At 37.4% G+C, this 17,366-nt stretch overlaps 1 non-coding gene across 1 annotated transcript; it reads left to right on the top strand.

The window, feature by feature from the left end:
- The first annotated feature begins 9,238 nt into the window (after window positions 1–9,238).
- Window positions 9,239–9,345, top strand: LOC141662288 (small nucleolar RNA R71). Its single transcript, XR_012550409.1, has one exon. It is a non-coding gene; the product is annotated as a small nucleolar RNA R71 (small nucleolar RNA).
- Window positions 9,346–17,366: the final 8,021 nt, after the last annotated feature.

The raw sequence follows: 17,366 nt of genomic DNA, 5'->3' as shown, positions 1-17,366 counted from the left end.
CCGAGCGGAACCTAGAGCATCCTCCACCTCGAGATACCCAGGCAAGTTTACAAACCCAACTCCATTTTTACTGTTGTTTTGTGAAAGGATTGTTTTACTATCATCGCTTAAATACCATGTTTGCCATGATACGTAGTTGTTGAATTTTCGCATTATGTAGCGATGTTGTACGATAAATATATATATCATGAAATATTATTTCGCTTTAAGCATGACATATTATATAAGACCGAGGGTCGGTCGGGATTTAAGATAAAACCCGAAAATCATTCCGGAGATATTATAGGACGGGTATAAGTCCATAATAGTACGTTTTAAAGGGACTCATCGTCCATTTACGAAATATTAAAACACCTCGAACTTTTAAAACGATTTCCCAACGAGCATATTCCCTCAACGATATTTTATTGATCCGGATAATAAAAATTATATATGTATTCCTTTATTATAGGAGTAGTATACTTCAACGTTTATTTATTCAAACCCGATTAATCATTATAGATTATTAATTATGTAAACACAAACTAGTTGAGGAATATTATTTAAATAAATCTTTTAGAGAGTAAACTCATTCGAGGTATGATTAATATCAATTATCATTTAATTAATTATAGACTATTATTTAATTAATTATTATTTATTAAAGGATTGTTAATGATTTAAAGATCATAGATCCTGATATAAAACATACTTTCTGATTTAGAAGTATTATTCGAATAAGTTCAGATCGTCGGTGAATATTATCCCGACTTATTATTATATTGAATATAGTTTCGAGAAGAAAATTTTCCCCTTATTAATTATCTGTTGACAACGGTCAACTCACATCCTTAGTACTTCCTCCGAAATTCTCGGAAGTACGTATATACATAGATATACATTTATATTTTAAAGAGATAAACTATTTCTATCAACAAGCAAAACGCTTGGGGAACTTCGATGTGGTTCGAGTTCTCGAGATTGATAGAATTCTTTTAAAGGACAATGGAGGGGTAGACTCTGGTACTATGTGTGCTAGATGGGCTACCAAAGGTACCGCAGGTGAAGGTACTCAGTGTACTCAGGAACTTGTGAAGTATGTGCATACCCGAAAATGGGACACGTAGCCCGAATGCGGCCAGGGTGATACCCGAGAGATGACGGTTTCGTCCTTTTACTAGTAGAAAAGGTTACTTCCGTAGTACGACTGATCATCGTATGCGGTGGCTCCAGCGAATGTCCAAACTCTTCCAATTGGAATTGATATGCAATACCGTAACCCAAGCCTAGGTGCTGGGATTACTACCAAGGTATTCGCAGGTTATAAAAACCCCTTAAAGAATTGTTTTCGTAAGAAGGTGTATGAAACCAAGGAAAAACTATTTTAAAAAAAAACATACATATAATATATGATGTTATCATACAGTCATTTCCTTACTGTACATTATTATGCTGAGCATTATAGCTCACACTTGTTTTCTTAAAATGACACAACACAACAGTGAATCAAGATGCCTACCATGAGAACCACAGCCAGGAAACGGGTAGGAAATGGCCAGTTGTTCCGTAGATTGTTTGGTGTTGTACCTCGAGTAGTCAGAATAAGTTGGATTAGTTTTCAGTTGTTTATAGTTCAGCTTATTTATAAGTATGGTTTATGTAAGATAAGAAATAAGAAACGTATATTTGGCCGGCGGACTAACCTTACCTAAAGGTCACTCCCCAGTAAGACTAATTATATTTGGGTTGTAATAAAATTTCTCTAGTAATAATGGTTTGTTTCCAAGACAATAACCTGTAAGTGTGTGTGTGTTAAGTGTGGGGTCGTGAAGCGTGCGTATTTACATATTGTAGGGTGAGTTGTGCGAGTTTAGATGGCGTGGCCTCCGAGACTCTTGAGCCCGAGTTTTGGGGCGCCACATAGAATAACTAACCTAATCAATAAGCAACATCTCAGCAAATGCAGTTATTCGCACAAAAATCAATCAAATTCCACAAACCAACTTACAAACCAGAAACGTGCGTGTGTGCAACTGCTTACAGATATACTATAATAACTAGATCAATAATAATGACTCACTTCTCATCAAAGCAATCGCAAGATTATAAATAGAATAAAAGCTAGACTCAAAATAATTTATAACACTTCAATTCTTATATCGGAGTTTTACATGGATTCATGCTTTTATTCATAACACAAAAACAACACAAATATGCTTAATTGATCGTGCAATGAGTGAGGTCCACAAAAGACTTATACAATAATACCCATGTAGCGAGCGTTAGGTTAGTGGATCCCAGACTATAAAAAGTCTTAGGTCACTAGGTACAAGGTCCCCTAAAAACTTAATAATTCGAGTATTAAAGATCCCACTTGTGATCAATTATGCATAAACATATATTTTTTTCTTTCTTTTTCTTTTTTCTTTTTTTTTCAAATTTCTGAACGAGTGTGTTTCGCTCCATCTCATTCAACCCTAGACTACTCATATAAAATGAGATGGCTACTAGCCATTTGACACCTAGTCACAACAACTAGCAATAAAATCCAAAATTATCCAATTTTTAAATATCCATGTTATTTTATTATTAAAAAATATCCTAAATTCTAAATATAAACAAGCGATTAAACCTCGACAAACAAATAAACCATGACCATGATCTAGTACTCAAGCAACCTATAAGACTTAGTGAAATTCAATTGTCTCTAGAATGCAAATTTACTCAATAAGACTTAACATAACTAAATATGATATCACTACACTAGCATCAATATCACAAATCAATCGAAAAAAATCATCTAAGGGATCATGTTATTATGCAAATACAAGAAACTATATGAACTAATTATCATAAAAACCACAAAAAAATAAAAAAAAACTACTACATGCCAAACATGTAACTATATGAACTAAACTGGAATGAATATGTAAACTACATGCGACTCACACAAAACACATACTCCTTAACTACTACCCCCAAACTTAAAATATTCATTATCCTCAGTGAAGATAATAGCAAGGAAACAGGCATACCTAATCCGAACCAGGATCATCACTCTCAAGGGGTGAAGTGTCAGGAGTGTCTGGAGGTGGATACACCGAGTCCTCGCCGAATACTGGCCACTAGATGTCAACTCCGGTGGCTCTAAAAGCAGTTCCCAATGCCAGGGTGAGATCATATGCAAACCTGCTATAAATGTCAAGCATAACATCCATCCTCCTAGCTAGAAGCCTATGTGCGGGCCAACGAATTCCAACTATCGTGCACAACTTCATCACAATGGATGCATAGGGTATCGAACCCATAGTACTCCCTCGTAAAAACCTCAAAATACCCTGATGGATAACCATCCCAAGATCAACATAGTCCTCCTGTAAAATACCCCACAGCAAATGAGCACGCTCCACGGTAATCTCATGCACATGAGAAGATGGCATGATGTTAGCACAAATAAAAGCATTCCATGCACGTGCAAACCTGTTCATGCACGATGCCGGAAACGTGGTATACTCGTTCGTGCCCTTCTTGAACTTCCAATGAGTTTCAGGCACACAAAAGGTAGCAACAATCAAATCCAAATTAAACTCCTCTAGAGTCTTCTCGTTCCAGTTCTCCTGCTCCTCCTTCCTCTCGGGCTGCTCAATCACCCTACGAATCACCTTCGCACTATAATCCGCTGTCATCCCCCTCACCACCGTGAAACCATTCTTCTCCGCCTTCACATTAGCATAAAACTCACGCACCACACTTATGGGCACAACAGCGGGTGTCTCACAGAAAACCACCCAGCCCATCTCCAAGATCATCTCCAACAACTTACCATCTTTCCCCGATGGCAGAAAACCACGCTCCTTGGCTGTCGGCTTCGAAAGCAGCCTCACATACTCCGCCTCAGCCTCCGGAGTTGAAAACCTTGGCCTCAAACCACCCGTACTCGATGAATCGGTGGTACTGCTTTTAACTTAAGTTCGATGTCTTTTTGGTGCCATTGAGATTGAAAGAGATTGAGAGAATATGTGTTTGTAAGAGAGTTTATGTGTTTGAGAGTTTTGAGAATTGATGGAGAAGTTTGTGTATAAGTGTATGTATATATAGGAGATTGGGAGAGAATTAGTTATGGAAAAAGAGTGGGAATTGATTATGAGAATAATGGGAATAATGGGTTTGATTTGGAGATGGAAATTTGGGATGTGGAAGAGTAAAAATCGGGTGGGAATTGATTTTGTATTAAAAGCCCCGATTTTCTCTTCAAAATATGCCTTATATTTTTTTCTGAATCCGGACCCCAGCGCGGGCGCGCCCAGTTTCTGGAGTTTCAGCGTGGCCGCACGCTAGGACAGCGCGAGCGCACCCAGTTACTGGAAAAACAGCGTGGCCGCCCGATTTTCAGTGCGGGCGCGCCGTGCTACTAAAGTTGACCCTGAATTTTTTTATTTTTTTTATTTTTTGTGTTTTTCTCTTTTCTTTCTGATTCCTCTACCTACTAATGTAGAACAAACTTGGGTTGCCTCCCAAGAAGCGCTTGTTTTACATCGTTAGCTTGACATAGAATCTCGAGATCAAGTAGACAATAAAACAGCACTAACCACCTCACGATTTGCCGTATCCCCATAGTAGTGCTTCAATCTCTGCCCATTTACCTTAAATGCTTGGCCTGGATCATTCTCAAAAATCTCCACAGCTCCATACAGAAACACAGTTTTGATTATGAAAGGCCCTGACCATCTTGACTTCAATTTTCCAGGAAAAAGACGGAGACGAGAGTTAAACAATAGAACTTGTTGTCCCGACACAAATGACTTAAGCACTAAACCTCTATCGTGCCATCTCTTAACTTTTTTCTTATATATTTTGTTATTTTCATACGGTTGAAGCCAAAATTTGTCGAGTTCATTCAATTGAAGCATTCTCATTTTACCAGTTGCATCCAAATCAAGGTTCAACTTCTTCAAAGCCCAATATGCTTTATGCTCGAACTCCAGAGGCAAATGACACCCCTTACCATAAACTAACTGAAATGGTGACATACCCAATGGAGTCTTGTATGCTGTTCTATACGCTCAAACAACCTCATCAAGCTTCAAAGACCAATCCTTCATTGATGGACACACAACTTTCTCTAAGATACACTTGATCTCTCTGTTAGACACCTCTGCTTGACCATTAGTCTACGGATGGTAGGCTGTTGCAATGCGATGATTCATATTATACCTTTGCATCATGGCAATGAATTTGCGATTGTAAAACTGCGATCCCTCATCACTGATTATGACTCTCGGAGTCCCAAATATTGTGAATATCTGCTTATGAAGAAAATTAAGCACCACCTTTGCATCATTTGTCGGCAGATCCTTGACTTCCACCCATTTTGACACATAATCGACCGCCAACAAGATATACTGATTATTACAAGATGAGACAAATGGCCCCATGAAGTCTATTCCACAAACATCAAAGACTTCAACCTCGAGAAGCACATTCAGAGGAATCCCATCCCTCTTAGATATATTACCACACGCCGGCATCAATCACACTTCAAAACAAATTAATGTGCATCCTTAAATAATGTAGGCCAGAAGAATCCCGCTTGAAGTACACGAGCTACTGTCTTCTCCCCACCGCAGTGGCCTCCATAAACAGTTGAATGACACTCTCACAAGATCCCCCCCCCATTTCGTTGTACGCAATATATCTCCTGTTGATTTGGTTAGCTTCTTTCCTAAACAGATATGGTTCATCCCACATGTACCACTTCACCTCATGAAGAAACTTCTTTCTTTGAGCATACGACAAGTCGGGAGGCATGATATTACTCACAAGGTAGTTCACAATGTCTGCAAACCACGGTTCTTCCTCTTGCACTCCAAACAGCTGCTCATCGGGAAAAGACTCATTTATCAACGTCTTATCCAGTAAAGTTGCACTTGGATCTTCTAAACGAGAGAGATGATCAGCGACCTGATTCTCATTACCTTTTCTGTCCTTGATCTCAAATTTAAATTCCTGAAGCAAAAGAACCCATCTAATCAATCTAGGCTTCAAGTCCTTCTTTGAGACGAGATATCGAATTGCAGCGTGATCAGTAAAAACTGTCACCTTCGTCCCAAGTAAATAAGATCGAAACTTCTCAAAACCGTAGACAATAGCCAAAAGTTCTTTCTCAGTAGTAGTATAATTCAGTTGAGCACCATTTAGGTCTTACTAGTATAGTAGGCCACATGAAATATGTTGTTCTTTCTCTGCCCAAGAACTGCTCCAACTGTGTAGTCACTTGCATCGCACATCATCTCAAAAGGTTCACTCCAGTCAGGTGCAGTTATGACAGGTTCCATAATTAAACTCTTCTTTAAGAACTCAAAAGCATCTCGGCACTCGTCATCAAACTTGAACGGGACATCCTTCTCAAGAAGATTGCACAAAGGTTTAGAAATTTTTGAGAAGTCCTTGATGAACCACCTATAGAAGCCCGCATGACCAAGAATCGGTGGAGGAAGATTTTTGATGACCCCTACCTTGGCTTTATCCACCTCAAGACCCTTACTAGAGACCTTATGACCAAGAATAATGCCCTATCGCACCATAAAGTGATATTTTTCCCAATTGAGAAACAGATTGGTCTCAACACACCTTTTGAGAACGTCGCCAAGATTCTGCAAGCACTCATCAAATGAATCGCCAAACATAGAGAAATCGTCCATAAACACCTCCACATTTTGACCAATCATGTCAGAAAAGATAGCCATCATACATATCTGAAATGTGGCAGGTGCCCCACATAAGCCAAAAGAAACCCTTCTAAAGGCGAAAGTACCAAATAGACAAATAAAAATAGTCTTTTCCTGATCTTCCGGAGCAATGCAAATCTGATTATAGCCCGAATAGCCATACAGAAGACAGTAGTACTCATGCCTCACCAATTTGTCAAGCATCTGATCAATAAACGGCAGAGGGAAGTGATCTTTTCTAGTGGCCTTATTCAGCTTCCTGTAATCCATGCAAACTCTCCACCTTGTGACTGTTTGAGTAGGAATAAGCTCATTCTTCTCATTAGCAACAACGGTGAAACCTCCTTTCTTTGGTACACATTGAACTGGACTCACCCAAGAATTGTCAGAAATGGGATAGATGATCTATGCATCCAGCCACTTAAAAATTTCTTTCTTTACAACTTCTTTCATGATAGGATTTAGCCTCCTTTGCTGCTCAACAGTAAGCTAGCTACCTTCCTCTAGCAGAATTTTATGTATACAATAGGAAGGAATGATTTCCTTGATATCTGCTATCGTCCATCCAATTTCCGATTTGAATTATCTCAGAATTCTTAAGAGTTTTTCCTCATCACTACCTGAAAGGTCAGATGCAATAATAATAGGTAACATAGATTCCTAACCCAAAAAAGCATACCTTAGATGTTCAGGTAATGGTTTAAGCTCAAGTGCAGGAGCTTCCTCAATAGATGGCTTGAGGTGCTTGGGAGATTTGTTCAACTCCCCCATTTCAAGAGATTCAAAAGGCATATCCATCTTCCTTTTCCAGGGAGAAGCATTCAGATATTGTAACTGCTCATCACCTTCATCATCTTCGCTCTCAGAATTACCCAACAAGCCCTTTTATAAGGCGTCAGACCTTAGCAATTGATCAAGTTCTGAAGTAACCACAGAATCGACCAACTCCACCTTTAATCACTCCTCATTTTCCATAGGGAACTTCATAGCGTTGAACACATTAAAAGTAACGTACTGATTCAGCACTCTCATGGTAAGCTCACCCTTCTGCACATCAATCAAGGTTTGGCCAGTCGCCAAGAAAGGTCTTCCTAAGATTATGGGAATCTTCTTATCCTCCTCGAAATCAAGAATTACAAAATCAGTGGGAAAGATAAGTTTATCCACCTTGACTAAAACATCCTCAACAATATCTCGTGGATAAGTGATAGAACGATCGGCCAACTGCAAAGTCATATAAGTGGGCTTTGGACTGGTAAGTCCAACTTATTAAAGATTGACAAAGGCATCAGATTGATGCTAGCTCCCAAGTCACATAAGCATTTGTCAAATGACACATTTCCAATGGTGTAAGGAATAGTGAAGCTTCCAGGATCTGTAAGCTTCGGAGGTAACTTCTGTTGCAGCACAACACTGCACTCCTCCGTGAGAACAACTGTCACTAAGTCATCAAGCTTCACCTTTCGAGAGAGAATACCTTTCATAAAGTTCGCATGACTAGGCATCTGTTTAAGAGCTTCGACGAAAGGTATGTTGATGTGAAGTTTCTTGAACACCTCCAGAAACTTCTCAAACTGCTTATCTAGTTTTTTCTTATGTAGCCTCTTAGGAAAGGGAGGTGGAGGGTAGGTCTGTTTCTCCCCTGTATTACCCTCAGGAGGCTTGTATTCAACAGTAGTCTTCCTTGGCTCCACTTCGGCTTCCTTCTACACTTCTTCCTCAGCTACAGCTTCTTTATCCGAACCATGAGAATTTTCGGGGTTTGCAACCTTCCTAGACCTCAATATAATTTCCTTTACCTGCTCCTTAGCTTCCCTCTTTCCTGGTACTTCAGTGACACTAGGAAGTGTACCAGGTTGACGATTCAGCAAGGCATTGATAATTTATCCGATTTGATTTTCTAAGGTCTTAATAGAAACCACTTGGCTCTTGCACATGAGCCTCAACTCCTCCAATTCATATTTTTCATTAGAATGTTGCAGGTGGAGTTGTTGCCTTGGTGCATATTACGGTTGTTGAAAACCAGGGGGTTGTACTGATTTGCTGGATACTGTTGATAAGGCTGTTGAACCGCATTCTGAGTGTTGCTCCAGCTAAAGTTAGGATGATTACGGTTATTATGACGATCGGTGGCTGGCACAAGTTGCTGTGACCTCTGAAAGTTGCTCACGAACTGAGCTGATCCACTAGAGATAGCACACTGATCAGTCTCATGGGCATCAGCACAAAGCTCACAGACACTAGTGATTTGATTAACTCCTTAATTAGCCAAAGAATCCACCTTCATCGTCAAAGCCTTAAGTTGAGCAGCTATAGCAGTAGCTGCATCCAACTCCAGAATTCCTGCTACCTTGCCCTGAGTTAGTCTCTGAGAGGGATTCTGGTATTCATTAGCATCCATCAGTTCAATTAATTCATAAGTTTCGTCGTAGCTTTTAGCCCACAAGGCTCCTCCTGATGCTGCATCAAGCATGGGTCAAGAAGTAGCACCCAAAGCATTATAGAAACAGTTAATGATCATCCAGTAAGGCATCCCATGATGAGCACACTTCCTAAGCATCTCCTTATATCGATCCCAAGCCTCGCATAGAGATTCTCCAGCTTGCTGAGCAAATTGAGTAAGTGCGTTTCTGATTGCGGCAGTCTTCGCCATAGGAAAGAATTTAGTTAAGAACTTTTGAGCAAGATCCTCCCATTTGGTGATAGACCCTGGTGGTAGAGAATGTAACCAGTACTTAGCTTAATCCTGCAGAGAGAATGGGAAAACCCTCAACTTAATAGCATCTTCAGAAACTCCATTGAACTTAAAAGTGTCGCGGATCTCGATGAAATCTCTGATGTGCATGTTGGGGTCTTCTATCGGGGAACCCCCAAACATAACTGAGTTCTGTATCATCTACATCGTGCTCGACTTGTTCTCAAAGATATTAACCAAGATGGCTGGTCGAACAATGTTAGACTAAATATTATTGATTTGCGGTTGAGAGTAGTCCATCAAAGCCTTTGGATTCGCTTCTGGTTCTCCCATTGCAACAAAAGCTTCGTCTTCTTTCTCAACTAAGATCTCTTCTTCAACTTTCTCTCTAACTATTACAACTTCTTCCTCAGCTTGATCCAGAGTTCTCTTACGAATCTGAGAACGCGTATGCATACACGCTCGCTAGAGTACCTGAACAAAATAAAGAAATGGATAAGTAACGATGTCCGAGTTACTGAACTTTAACGACCAATGATGACAAACATATAAACTAAAAATTACCACTGATTAGTCCCCGGCAGCGGCGCCAAGAACTTGTTAGTCGCTAAGCACACGCTATTAATACACGCAAGTATACGCGATCGCAAGTAATATAGAATAAATTCTAGTTTGTTCCCACAGGGACCAATTAGGTTAATTTAAATCAATGTACCTATGCAACACTAGTATGGTTCTTATCCAATGCTAAGACGAATAACAATTTGAAGGGATTTATACTAAATTAACAAAGAGATTATACCAAAGAACATAAACTAAGAGATTAAATAGGTTTGAATAATATATAACACAAACATGGGATTCTAACTTCATTAAATACTTCATTCAATAGCATTTTCATTCTTAACCTTAGCATGTAATGGTGATGACACTAATCAGATAACACGGAACTGATAAACGCCAACTTTCGTTGTACGCATACCATACTACCAGACATCCACAAAAGAGATAGAAGCTGAATAGACACCAATTATATTGAAACCCTTTATGTCTATAAAATTTGACAACATAACGGTTTAATACACAAGTTATATTCTACGATTACATAGGGCAATTAAGATGGTTAAAATTACCTACGAATCATGCATAATAAAATACATGAACCTATGCTAGCATGGCAAGTTCTAAACCCTTAAATTCACTTTCACTTCATTAAAGATTAACACACTATCTTATAAGTTCACGACGCTCATAAGACGAATAAGCACGACCAAAACTAGGTTATCATACAATCACCACACACTAAGGCATCGAAACAAATTAACTAAAGAAATCCATAAATAAATCCGTCTGAACCCCACGATAACGATTAGCCCATAATTGGACTCATCATCAACGTGGGTTCCGATAAAAGCATGGTATAATAAACGTAGTCTTTATACTTAATAAAACCAAGTACGAAACAAAAGTAAAGGTTCAAGAATAAGAAAACTAGCATCCAAAGTTACAACTTAAAATAAAGAATCATAAGAATAAACTAGATCTTTTTCGCCTTGGTTGAATTGTGCTCTACGATCTTCTTACGCCTTCTCCTTCGCTCTGGTAAGTCTCCTTATTAAAAATGAGCATAAGTTATGTATATATAGCAGTCCATGCAGAGTAGAAGTCTATCTGATCAAAATTCTATGAGAAACAAGATTTTAATTCCCGACCTGGCGCGGGCGCGCTGAAATTCTGTCATCCTGGCGCGGCCGCGCGCTATCACAGCGCGGGCGCGCCGTCTCTCTAGAGAAAATTCTGACTTCTTTCTTTTCTTGCTGGTTTGAGCTGGTCTTTTCATGAGCTTTTATTCTAGACACCATCCTAACACCAAATTAGCGCTAAAACCATGCTAATTCACCTGATTACCTGGAAAATGCCTGCAATGCAAAAACACTACAAAAACACGTTAAAAACACTAACAACTTGAGTACAAAACATGAATTCAAAGTTTTACCGAACGTAACCTTCTATGTATACAGGGATACACGTATACCTTAAAAACCTAACAAATGTGTAAATAAGGGCAGGAAATTACTTGTTAACTTCACCTAGAAATTCTAAACCAACATATATTTAAAAATAAATAATTTACAAAGTCTAACATGACTTTTACACTATATTAAAAAAAGTATAACTTGGTGTGTCTCAAATTAAATTAGACACATGCATTTACCCTCTTAAAAGTAGTTGCTTATATGGTAAGCTCTACTACCCTTTAAAAATAAATAAACTCTCTTCTTCGCTAAGTGTTCAATTATTTTTTTTCTTAATCTATCTTAATAGACTTCTATCAAACGTAAAGACTATTTGGGCTTTTGTTTTTCCTTTCGGGCTTTTTAGTTTTTCCTTCTGAGTGGTTAGAAAACTTCTTAGTTGTTCATAAAAAATTTACTTGCTAAAGCGTTAAGATACCTAGTCCTTCATTAACAAAAGAGTAAAATTCAGGATATGTACCTATAGTTTGCTAACCGTGCAAGTTGAGTACCTCAGTTATCGAATATAGCAAACTATATACCCAACGTTTCCTTTTGTGGTACATTTTGTGTACTTCCATACAATTAGGGACGTTGACACAGTTAAACCTCTTTGCAAAAGTGACTGAAAGTGGGCGATGAAAATACAATTTGACACAGCAACGGCTATAATCACCCGATTTAAAAGAAACGTGATCAACATATATGGGTAAAATCATCCCCAAATAAAAATCCCTAACCCTGGAGTTTCAATAAAGCTTAATTCTATTGTTCAATGGTTGAATATTGTTTATGTGGACGCTTGGTGGTGATTTGAACTGCATGGACTGAGAATAATGCGTGAAGGAGGTTCGTCAGCTGCGTTCAAGGTCGGTAGGGTGCAACTACTTTCGATGGATCAAGGATCCTGTTTGTCCATGTGGTCGAGCTGTAATCTGTGGTTTATTAGCACGAGGAAAAGGTCTTGAAAACTTTGAAGCTAAAAATAATTCAAATGGGGGTTCCAATCGAACCGAATCAAATCGTTAAAATTCTGTTTAACGAAATCAAATTGTTAAAAAAATCGCTACCGAAAACCGAACCGAAATATATTTGGTTTTTACCCGAACTGAAGTAAATATCTCGCTTATTACCAAAAACTGAATTTTAGAACCGAAATTAACAAAATCTACCTGTTGAATTACCAAAAAAAACATTTTCAAAGTTTCATTTCACCACAAATTAGTTTAGATACACCAAATTTAAATATTCAGAATTTTAAATGAGAAGTTGTTTTATAACTTTACACTATAAAATAAGAATAAAAATTTAATCTAGGATATCAATAGTTATAACTAAGTTATAACTAGGCTAGTGCAAGTTTGAGCCTGATCAGATTGCTTCAAGAGCTCACATTTTCCATCTAAACAATACTGAAACACAATTATACAGAAACAAAAACTATTATACATATGGGTGGAATTATTTACCTCGAGAAATTTGGGGATTCTTCTACTTAGTTTATTAGGGTTTCTTCTTTTCTTGTACTACTGAGTTAAATATTTAAATCCGACGGAAAAACTTATTATTATTAGAAATAATAATAATTTTTTAATAAATTAATTATAATTTAGTTATAAAAATCAGTTTTTTGATTAACCGCATTTAAAAACCGAATTACCGAATTTCAAAAAATTTCCTATCGAAAACTGAACTAAAATATAAAATTTGGTTAACCGAGCCGAAATAATTTTGATTATTCAGTTCAATTTTTGGTTAATCGAACCGAATGCACTCCCCTAGAGATGAGTGTGCAATGCATGAACAACCGAGGTCTTTAAATAATACCACAATGTATAAATACATGTAAATGAAAATGTTATTACCAAGGTGTTGAACCACCGATAACATAATCACCCACTTTCTCAAAAATTAAAAATTGGTCAAACAATTTAAGATTGCCTATTTTTCAATAAAAGTAGTTGACATCATCAAAAAGCAATGTTACATTGCTAATTACATAGCCTATATCTTAAATATAAATTGTATATAATAACTTTAACAATTTCATTTAATTGTAAATTATAATTTTAAAAATTCCATTTAATTGTATATTATAATTTTAACGAAAGCTTCCGTGTTGGTTTCTTGCTCAACTGGTCCTTCCTTGCTTGAGCAGCTTCAATTTTTTTCAAGCTAGTAGTTAATTGACCTGTTTTTGGCATTTTTAGAGCAAGTCCAACAATGTCCTACTAGATGCCTTATAAATATAATAAAATATAATGTCCTAGTGATTTAGGACATGAATTTTGCATATTAACTCCAACAATATGCATTATAATGGTGCCCTATTATTAGTATAATATTATATTTAAATTATAATTGGAGGGAAAAAAAGATGAGAGAGAAAAGATGTGTAAAAAAGAGGGAAATAAATTTTTTATTGATATAAATTAAATAAGGCATGCGTAGTGATGCCTAAAAAATGAGGCATTTGATTCATGTCATGGTGTTTTAAGGCACCACTAGGATATTGTTGGAGCACTAATTTAAACAAAATACCTTAAATTCTAGTTTAGGACATGAATTTAGGGCGCTCTTGGACTTGCTCTTAGTTCCTTGTATACCAAGTGGTGAATTAGACATCATAGCAGGCAGGGAGAAGGATGTAAAGACTCCACCTTGACTTTGTCCTTCTTATATAACTTCCACCCATGATTTTTTCTTCAATTTAGATTCATTGGGAGTTGATAGTTTTCCGGAAGTGCCATTTTTTGCACCTTGACCAAAGTTTTTTCTTCTTTGTTGCAGTTTTTGCAGCTTTGATAGGAGCACTACCAGCTGCACCACTTTCTTTTTTTTTCCAATTTTTGACTCATAACTCCCACCAATTTTCATAAGCAAATAATGCATTAAATCCATACAGAAATTAACAAAAGTTACGATCCAGTTCTATATAAAATTCCCAAATATAAATTAAAATATCCACCAAAATAGGAAAAATTACTGAAATATGTACCTTTGTTGGAAAACTTCTTGCATTGTGTTTTGCGTCACCACAATAGGTGCAGTTAACTGCGGTATTTCTCCTCACAAATTTGGTGGCACCAACATCTGGTCTAGGATCATTTCTAATGTCCCTTTTCATTTTTGGTCTACCATGTGCAATTTTAATTATAGGAGGTATGATATCACTCATCTCAGTTTTCTCCCAGTATTGCTCAGAGTTGATTGGTTTAATTGCGTGTGTGTGGCAGGATAAAAACATTGCTTAAGTGTATGTCTTGTGTATGTGCTGAGATATGTCCAAATTCCTCCACTTAAAACAAGCACATACATGATAAAATGGGAGACCAGTGAGTTGATATTTTCTACATGCACAAGTGTGTTGATCCATTTCTACAACCATTTCATGACCACCTTCAGGCATAGTGGCCAAATATGTTGAGTCTCGTGACCATTGCACCATGCAGCCTCCTATAAAAGAAATAGACCTAGGACATAAAAGTATATAAGAAAATAACCTAGACATAATACATTCAAAATTAGTGATCATGTACTTACTTGTTCACTTTTCTCATTGCACCAGGACAACTAGGATTAAGTGAGTAAGTCCTCAATATTTTATCTCTCCTTGTTTGAATCCCGATCATGCAACTTTTATGCAGCCCCTATACCAGTCCTATGATTGGAAGATCTCTGAAATGCATGTGCTATTGTTGAACATCTCACAGTGGTTGTTCACAAACATATCAGATAAACAAAATATCCTAAAGGCACTTCTAGTCCACTGTGAGGTAGGTTTTGCCATCAACCAAATATAACACCTCTTACAAAGCTGTATAATATGCAACAAAATTAATAAAATATAAATAATTACATATAACACTAATAGGCAATAGTCCAAAAGGCTTAATTTTTTAAGTTCCTCCATATGTTTTGTGAACTTATAATCAGTTATGGCCCTTGCAGCTAGCCACAACAGCTTCCTCAACATGACACCTTTATGATCTTTAACCATATTCCTGAATAGATGCATAACACAAAATATATGCTCTGCATTTGGCACAACATTACATAATACATTGGTCAAACCCTGCACACAAAACAAAAGTTAGACAATTATGATCAAATACTATATAAATACAGCTAATGAAAATGTGCATATCATTTACCTTTTGTCTATCTAAAATGAAAGTCCAAGAAACAGAATTTACCACACCAACATCTTCAGCTAATAAGGTAAGGAACCAGTTCCAGCTATCTGTGTTTTCAGCCTCTATAATGGTCCAGCTAATATGGTACATACATCATTAGAGTTACAGCCTACAGCAGTAAGAAGTTGCCCTCCATAAGTTTCCTTTATATGGCATCCATCAAGTCCAATTATAGGTCTGCAATCTGTTTTGAAACCCTTTTTTAACAGGCCCTAAACACACATATATTCTCTTAAATTTTCTTCCATCAAGACCTACTTGTTGATCTTCCAAGACTATTTCTATTGTTGAATCAGGTATTGTAACACCCCCAAATCCGGGGTCGGGGATCCGGGTTGTCACGAGTTCCATTTCCCTTAATAACACCCAATCTTAATAATTACTCAACTACTCTGTACTGTGACCCCACAATAAACACACACACCACACGTTATAGTCTCAGAGATGAACATCCAAAAATAACCACAAGTCATTTTATTCCACAATTATCTGCCCATACACCTTAAAAGGTTTTCTGAATAAATTTACATTTCTTTGCCATTATTACAATTCATAAATATACATAAATCTGGTACATCAAAAGTTGAAAACCTAGCCTATTGGTAGTCCCTACCTCAGCTACGGCGGCATCAATGCTTCTAGAAAACTGCGGAACATCTCCTAATCGCTTGCGAATCGGGAGCTTGGTCATGTTCATCTTTTCTATCTGTTGTTGTGTGATGAAAGAAGAAAGCAAGGGTGAGCAGCAAGCCCACCAAAATAATATGTATAATGATTAATAGTATATGAGCCTTCTCATAGTACTCATGAAAGTCTTGGTCAAAAGAAATGAACCAAGTTTGACAAAAACAGTCTTTTGTGGTTCATCAATCATTTTGAATCTCAAATGATTCCTATATTTCCTTTAGCCAGGCTCTTGCCTCGGCTGGGTCAGCCTGTTCCTTGGAACTCTGAGAGCTTAGCGATTTAAAGGTCATAAAAGAATTTCCTACCGCATTGCTTTCTCAAGGTGGTGGTTGGGAATAAAGTATAAGTTCTGTTTAGACAGGTTCATGAATTTCCGTATAGGAGTACCGTCTCGGGTCTCCTTATCTCGCTCGACTTCTGCTGTTTTAGTCTAAATATTTCTTCCTACTCCCTATAATTGGGGTCATCTTTTAATTTAAAATCTTCATTTTCCACTTTATTATATTCGGGGTTCTTTATATCTTAATTGCGACCTCCCTGATTATCACATTCAAGGTTTGCCCCTAATCTTATTCCTTGTGGGGGCATATTACTTGGAAAAATTTTGAGAATCTCTGGATATTTGTCTTACTTACTTTGCTTAAGTCTTTCCCTCGTTCAGTCCTTGCACGATTGCGAATTATGAATTCTCAAGTTCTATAACTTCATGACACTCTCTTAAGTGTTAATAGAGCAATTAACAATGCGATCTTATCACAACAAACTGATCTGAACTGAAATTAACGAATATATACATAACCATTTGTTCGAGGGTACAACAACTGAACATATTAAAGAGAATTACATCATTTGATCTGATCGCTTCTATCCCGAAGGTATTATCATAGATAGTCATCTCGTCATTAAAACTAATCATTCATAACTTAGGCTAATCCTCCAAAAGCGGTGCTACATGAAACCCTTGTTTGATTGCTCTGGCTCTGCACACTACCATGGATTAAGAGATGCGAGCACGCACGACATCCCTAACCTGCTCCATCACAGAGGTGATGAGGTCTAAGATAGT

The sequence above is a fragment of the Apium graveolens genome, chromosome 5 (assembly GCF_009905375.1).
Source record: "Apium graveolens cultivar Ventura chromosome 5, ASM990537v1, whole genome shotgun sequence".
Lineage (NCBI taxonomy): Eukaryota > Viridiplantae > Streptophyta > Magnoliopsida > Apiales > Apiaceae > Apium > Apium graveolens.
Note: the sequence above shows the minus strand (reverse complement) of the source record. Positions and strands in the feature narration are given on the sequence as shown.